Here is a 7940-nt window from a genome sequence, read left to right as displayed (position 1 = left end):
TTAAACCAATTGCGCGCGTGGATTTTGGACAGTGAACGAAGATTGTATATTAATCAAAAATAAACCCCTTAAACAATAATTTAAGGTTTAACATGCTTTAAAAATAATGTCTAAATATATTGCTGTCAAAAATAATAAATAAAAATCATTTCTGAGAAACAAAGGGCTTGAACAAACTCCTGGAATCAAATAAACGCCGGCTCTATGGGGCTAAGTTTGAAATAAACGCCGGGGGCGTTTAAAAGAGAAAATACGGTGCCGTTTATTATTTACTTTTGGTGACTTCTATTTAAAAGGAGACCCGTTGCAAAATGCTGCAACTGCGAGTTCAGTCTTTTCGGCACTGCACATCAAACTCAGGAAAGGTCGTTAAACATTCCAGTGTCATTTATTTCTGTTTTAAAGGCTTTGAAAGCTCCATTTTAAAGGCAGTGGAAAGAGAACTTGGTCTATGATTCCAAATACTTCTTTCTCCGTCTAGTTAGTTTAATTGGTAATACGCTCTTCTTCAATTTGGAATGCTTGGTATTATTTTATTCAAATCTATTTTCTTTAACACAATGTTAGAGTGATTTCAGTAAACCCGTGAAATAGTTATTACACTTTTAGATACTATTACACACAAATTCCATTGTTTTCTTTTGTTTTCTTTTGACTATTACGCACAAACTGGTAGATATTGTTTCACGGGTTAAATGAAATCACTCTAAGTGTATAACAAAACGATTATTGGATTCTATTTTTGTGAAGTTTCCCGTGGTTACATAAAACAGGAGTTGAGTTTTTAATTCAGATGGTAGTTGTTACTCATTCAATCACTGCGTTTCTTTACTTAGTTTGACGGGAGAAGTACAAGTTTTGGAAAGACAAAAAGAAGATCTTAAGAACAGAATTAGTGACAAGGTGATTAAGAAATAAATAGCACTCTTACTCCAGACTGATTCGCAAATGCACATGTACCTGCAGCCAACTGGCTTCCATTATCATACACGTTCAAAACATCTCTCTTAAAACACGTCCACCAAGCCTTTTATCAGGCTGTCTCTCGACGATCAAAGAAACAGGAAAAAAGTTTTGTTGTTAACAACAGAACTTTTCCCCCGTTTTTGAGCATAATTTAATTCACAGATGATGAATGAATGGCTAATACTATACATGTACATTTCAATACAGAGCGTTATGAAGAAGCGCTGCATTGTAATAAACATTCTTCCTTCGAGCAGTCAGGCGCAAAATGTACTTACCATTGGTTTTGATACCTCCGAGTTACAGCTATTACTGTTGTTGACATAACAAAGTAACTGTGAGTTGTTTTACCAGGAACACGAGTTAGCAAACTGCTTGGACAAAATTACTCAGCTGGAGCAAGTTAATCTTCAGGTAAGTTGATGAGAATAAAAGATTAACAATAGCAACAGTATGCAGATGTGAATGTGTGTATAAATGAAACTCTTTTTTCTTGTTTCCCTTTAGCTTGAGGCTAGTGGAGAAAAGATGGCAAGGTATGGATGCTATTATATGACAGTGACATTAATGACAAAAATAAAAGTCTAATTGGCGTTAATTCACATAAATAGAAATTCAAACTAGAAACGCAATGAACATCGAAAGGGAAATGGGTTGAGGTAACATTTTAAGAGAAGCGAAGCTTTTTATTATTTGTTGTTTGTAAATTGTCTAGTCGACTCAATCAAGACTATGATCTTATTGGTAACTATAATTTTTTTTAAATGCAGTGCCAAATTGGATGCCGAGGCTGTGCATCGTGTTCAGATTGAGAAGCTTGAAGAGCAGCACAGATCTGCTGCAGACTCCAAGGTTTGTATACAAGCTGTTCTTTTTACTGTTTTCTCTTCAATGGCAAAGAATGCAAATTCTGGACTGATTTTTTTGCTTTCGTTCCACGTAAACAGCTGTATTTCATTAATTTATACAAAATCCCATGATCACAACAAGAGAAAAATTGAATTCATTGGTGTAAAAAAAAAAAACATTCTTCCATCCTTAGCTACCACTGTAAAACATTTCAATACAGAACGTTATGAAGATGCGCTGCACTGTCATAAGCATGCTTCCTACCAGCAGTCAGGTTCAAAAAGTTTATGAGAAGTACTTACCAGTTACCGTTGGTTTTGATACCTCCGAGTTACAGCCATTAATGTTGTTGACATCATTTATTTTTGACAGTTTTTGTTCACCTATTTAGTTGTAGCGTTGAGACTTTTTCGCTGCTGTGTAACTAGTGAATTGTTTCAACAGGAATTGGAGCTAGCAGAATGCGTTCGGAAAATCGCTCAGCTGGAGCAGGATAAAGTTCAGGTGAGTTGGTTAAAATAATGGCTTAACAGCTTTGAAAAAAGAGGAAATATACCAGCCCCCAAAAACAGCTAATAGTATGTCAGCCAGTTTTAAAATGTTAGCTTAACGAAACACAGGCGGCCCCGGGAGGGGGGGGGGGGGGGGGGGTCACTGAAAAAAAGTTTTATACGGGAAGGCTTCGCCTCAAGGTTCAACCCCTTACCCTTTTATATACCATTTTGATGGAAAAGGTACCCCCTTTCATATACCCACACAACATGACATATACTGAAAACAGGAAGTTTTTTTGTCATTTTTATGTAGCGCTTAATAAATTAAGACTATACAGCCATAGGTTGCGTCTGTTCGAAATATTTAATTTAAAGGCCTTTTTAAATATCTAAATGGCAAAATTTCCCACCCTTTCATATACCTAAACTTATGAAATCCCTACCCTTTTATATACCTGAAGCCTGAAAATGGTACCTCTTCCGAGCTTACCCGTATAGGCCATTTTAGGGAGTACCCCCGGGCAGAACCATCTCTATAAGAACGTTGACTGAGGCTTAGACTTGCCCTAAAATTTAAGAAAATGTATGGGCTTCATGTATCATTCAATTCCAAGCGAGATCACCCGCCCCCCCGGGCAACCCTCGGGCATTTGACCGCTACTGAGGCCCAGATAGTGGGGAATTTGATCGAACAGAAGCCCGGATGGTCAGGCATTTGACCGTTGACAAAATGTGTCATAAACTATAAAACGCAGCGAGCTCAAGCGCATGAAGTTAGTATTTGGTTACGTTAATGTAAAGTACCTAGTTTCAACGTATCTATCTTTTCCTATTACAATTGGCAGATAAAAAGGGCACGAGTGTCCGTTTAGACCAAGTGTTAACGAGAAGGTAACTGGTCGTTAGCAAATCCGTTCGTACTCGTAGGCAAAGGACCGCAATTCAACGAGAAAACCGACTCACAATGACATTTCAGCCCCGACCGGTGGGGCATTTGGCCGTGCAACTGACCGGAAGTGATCTCGCTTGAGTTAACTGATCTGAAATAAGAACATTCTCAGGCTCAGCCAAATTTTACGCGTTCTTATAAAAAAAGAGTGGTAACTGATTATAAAAAATCAAAGCTTTTCTGAGACTTCGGTGACCTTCATTAGAACTGATGAAAGTCATATCGATTTATAAGTTCATGACAACATACCCCAATACGTTTGTTTCTTGTGTTTAAATGGTCTTTAATGCTTTGATTTGATTTTGCTTTTTCCATTTCAGTTGCAACACACACTCACACATAGCTACTTACAATGAAATACATAACTGATTTCAAAAACACGAAAGAACTTTTTAAACACATGTTTCGGCATGACTCATGCCATCTTCAGTTTATTGAGAATTTTGAATCTAGGGCTATATATTCTTGGCTTGCACGTGACGTCAGAGATGTTTCCATATTTGGGTATCCGCCAAATTGGTGTTCCACCGCGGGTGAAATTTACATATGTTTATATGCCATCGCTGTTGAATTACTCGAAATTTCAATGGCTTCTCCGGAAAACGAACGTGTTTCTTCAATAAATGAGCTTTGTAGTACGATTCCAGTATTATCTGAGCATTGCAGAAAACTCGACGACCACGTTAAAGTGCTACTATGATCAAATTTTCACCCCTTGAAATTTTAGGTGTTTCATAGAGTATTTAACGAAAGATTCAAAATGGCGTTTTCCGTTTTCAAATATCTCTTTTAGTTCCAGAGATATTTAAGCTTAAAAAAATCGTAAAATATGCAAATAAGAGGATTGATGACGTCATCTACTCAACCTAATTTTATTGTAAGTACAAAAATTGAGTTTTCTCAGTCATTTTTCTGCGGAGACCAGTGAAACTTGGCATACTAATAGTTCTGCAGGCGATACACTTACACATTTAACAATACTCTGTTACCATGGCAACTAACTCTTTTCCACTCCCCACCAATTTGCTTTTAATGTTTTAGAATTTTTCAGTTCGGAAAAATAAAACCCAGCCAAGACGCCTGCCTAATCCATTCATATGCTTGCCAAAGCATGCATGTAAAGTATTATCGGCAAATATCAAAAAGAAACGCCAGAATTGGCCAGAAAAGCCTTTAGCATCGAGGGATCTGGAACCTAGTTTGTTGTCATGGCAACCAAATTGTTAAGTTCATATTGTGAAACACAACTAGCAAAGTGTTACTGCAAAAAATCAGAGAGTTCCGATACAAATTGGCTGAGATATCACTATCTTCATATTTGATCAAAATTTGGTTGAGTCTATGACGTCACAACTTTGCTAATTTGCATATTTTAAAAACTTGAATATCTCTGGAAAGAAAAGAGATATTTGAAAACTGTAAACGGCATTTTTCTTCTCATATAGAGTTCTTGATAATATTTTAAAACGGCCACAAAAGGAAACAGGCGAATTTCATCGCAGTAGCACTTTAAACGAAGATATTTAGAAAAAATCGCCGAGACGGTCACTATTCCCGATGAGCGGTTTATGGTAAATAAAGGTGACGGGCCTACACGACTCCTCGTTCGTGACATTTGTACCTTTGCCGCTCTATATTAAGTTCGCTCTTTCGTTCTTCTTTTTGAGGGTACTGTTTTTATTTGGACGCATCATGTATTGAATATAGCCGTAAGATTGTGGCCAAGGAAGTGTCTAGAGGTCATTGCGCTGCGTGTGGTTTCCGTTTGTAGAGTCGAATGACACCTCTAAATCTGTACTCTGCCACATTTTGTGCTAGTTCAGTTTGTTTAGGCTAAATTATATTTGCAAGATATGTTTTAGGCTCTCAAAATGTTTGCCCAGCCTGGAAGGACAAGATCTGAATTGTTCCGGGAAAATGCAAACTACTTGTATTTTATTGTCGTCGGGCCCGGCATTTTAATGCAAAACGTATTGTCTTTACTATCACGGATAATTCTGATCCGGCTTCGCCAGAGACTGTTTCAGCTTTACTTTGCAGAAAACTGAAAGTTGCTTTCAGAGAGACCTTCTGTACAGTAAAGTCTATGTTTCTTGCATTATTTTGATCGAGTGCTCTGTCTTTTTAGCTCGATGTTTAGGATTTTTTACCTCCTTTGTTCGTTGCGTTACCTTTGGCACCACATGATTCAAATCTTTCTTTGAAATCTTTCACGCGCAAGTCTTTTATCTATTTTGCGTTTTGTTTATGCCAGTGTATGGTTCAGTTAAGGCAAGACCATGGTTTTGATCTTCCGTGTGGATCTCGTCAGTTGCCGGTATTTGGTTTTCTTTAGTAAATAAAGGTGACGGGCCTACACGACTCCTACGTTCGTGACATTTGTACATTTGCCGTTCTATGTTAAATTCAGTCTTTCGGCCCCACGAAGAAGCTGCGGCTCCAGAATGAAAATGCTGATCACAAACCTTATCGTTACTTAAGATTTTTTTCTGTGAGGTCATCGCGGCTTATTGCTGAGATCCATCTTCGCCTTCGCTTAATGCTGAGCTCTTCAACTTCTGGCCCTGATTCGTCACAAGTCAGTTGTGATCGATACAATCGTATTCTCTTATCTCGACCAGTTTTTCTAGAACAACCCACGATCAGGCATATAGGCATTTTGAGGACGCGAAACTGGAAAAAACTCGACTGAACACTTGTGCTTGTGACTGGCATATGTCCGCCATATTGGTATTTGGAACACCATCATGGCGGACGGAAGTCACACGTAAGCCAGAAGTCACGTGAGTGCAAGCCAAGGGTATACCCAAGCTACAAATACAAAAATAGAAGTGTATACAAAGTAAAATTACACTTACAAAAGAAAACGGTAAAGCCTCTACAAAGTAACAGGTACTGTCTGGTACTGTCTGAAACAGTAATTACTCACAGTGTAAGCTTTAGACCGTTACTAATAGAACAAAAATAAAATAAAAAGGCGTTGACATGCTGCACTTGAGTGTTTAAATTACTTACTTGGCAAGGTTTGTGCTGTTTAATATAGTGATGGGTAGTAACTTATTTGCACTGCAGTCAGATTACAAAAGAAATTGAACTCTTTGTTGTGTTGCTACATCTTGAATATTAAATTAAATGCCAGGTTTTCAGAATACCGTTTGCACTCTACAGGAAAAATCTTGAACAGAAGAGTTGACACAAAACCAACAGCAACTACAAGACCAGTGCCAAAGGTAGGGTTTGTAATTTCTTCGATTCTAGCAGTGAAAAACAACTCAACTCATGAAAGCCTTTATTATGAACATCTAAAGAAAGATATAGCCTTAATTTGCAGATACAAATCAAATGACGGCTATTTATATCGAGTTTTTGAAGAAAGCGCGTGGAAAAAACTTGAAAAGTTTATCCTCAACTTTTCAAATTGCAAGCCAACTTCATCCTAGCCATCCGCAGCCACACGCTTGTTAACAGTTTCAGTGATCTAATAGAGCAGTTGTTTCGTTTGGAAAGAGGCATAGGCGTACGGGCAATTTTTTGCCAGGGGGGCGGTGAACCATTTGCCCAAAAAATTATCGCAAGTTGCCCAAATTTTTACGAAAAAGTCGAGAAAAAACGAGGGTCCTGCGATGCACTAATATAGGCTTCCATAGGCCTACATATGAAGAGAAAATATTCTCGTGCAGTTCTTGCATATGAATTTATCATATGAGCTTATAAATCACCTTAAAAGAAATAGCTATCTGCCATTTCGACGGCCGAAGATTTCAATGATACGATCTTTTCATTGTTGACTACAGATTTGGCATATGCCCTTTCAATGTTAAAAAGTGCGATGTTACTGACACGTTGCCCCATGGTGCTGTTGAGGTATGTTTTTAATCTGCGCAATGCACACAATGATCTTTCTGCAGAACACGATGTAGCAAGTATCATGCAATGCGAGGATATGTACCACATAAGGAAACTTTGGAGACATATCAAATAGAACATTCTCGTGCATTGTCTCCAGCATTTCTGAAACAGTCATGTAGCCTAACCCGCGCAAACGACGAAAACTCGCGTACATTTTCTGCTCGGCTTTCAGAATCTCGCCGTCGGTTTTGTAAAATTTAGCAACGCGGGAGAAGTTTTCTTTATCAGGGTCGTGTTTCACCGTGACATAAATTTCTCAAATTAAGTGACCATCATTGTTTCCATTATTAAAGGAAATATGAATTTATTTGTTAAAACGTTTAGAAAAGGAAGCTCATAATAACTGCTGGCTTCCACGTACAAGCAACGCTTCTTTGGTGCATTCATCAAACTGTCTATTCACTTGTTCTTTAAATTTAACATCTCACTAGATTCCACGTTCTTTCTGGATGTATCGATTTTCACTGACGTCTCTACTTGAAATGGTGGCTGTCGGAAATTTACGTCCGACAGTTACGAAGATATCAGCGCCTCTCGAAATAAGGAATCTTGGCTAAATCTTGTTCGTGAATTTGGTCTCACATTGTCAAGAAAATAATAACCACGCCGACTTCAGGTTAAAATAGAAAATATCTATCTTTTCGGAGAAAAAAAAAAGAAAACTACTTTAAAAACCGGCTTTGCCCAAATTTCTCTTGCTGCCCAAAAAATCTGAGTTGCCCAAAATTTCGGGGGGCTGCAGCCCCCCCAGCCCCCCCGGCCCGTACGCCTAT

The 7940-nt window shown here is 38.2% G+C and overlaps 1 long non-coding RNA gene across 1 annotated transcript; it reads left to right on the top strand.

Annotated features, from left to right (window-relative positions):
• Window positions 1–835: 835 nt before the first annotated feature.
• On the top strand, window positions 836–2320 carry LOC144641425 (uncharacterized). Its single transcript, XR_013568548.1, has 5 exons — window positions 836–903; window positions 1321–1380; window positions 1474–1502; window positions 1737–1818; window positions 2260–2320. It is a non-coding gene; the product is annotated as an uncharacterized LOC144641425 (long non-coding RNA).
• The last annotated feature ends 5620 nt before the right edge of the window (window positions 2321–7940 follow it).

Source organism: Oculina patagonica, unplaced genomic scaffold, assembly GCF_052425735.1.
Source record: "Oculina patagonica isolate OP01 unplaced genomic scaffold, crgOcupat unplaced933, whole genome shotgun sequence".
Lineage (NCBI taxonomy): Eukaryota > Metazoa > Cnidaria > Anthozoa > Scleractinia > Oculinidae > Oculina > Oculina patagonica.
The sequence above is the reverse complement of the archived record's forward strand: the minus strand, read 5'-3'. Positions and strand labels throughout refer to the sequence as shown.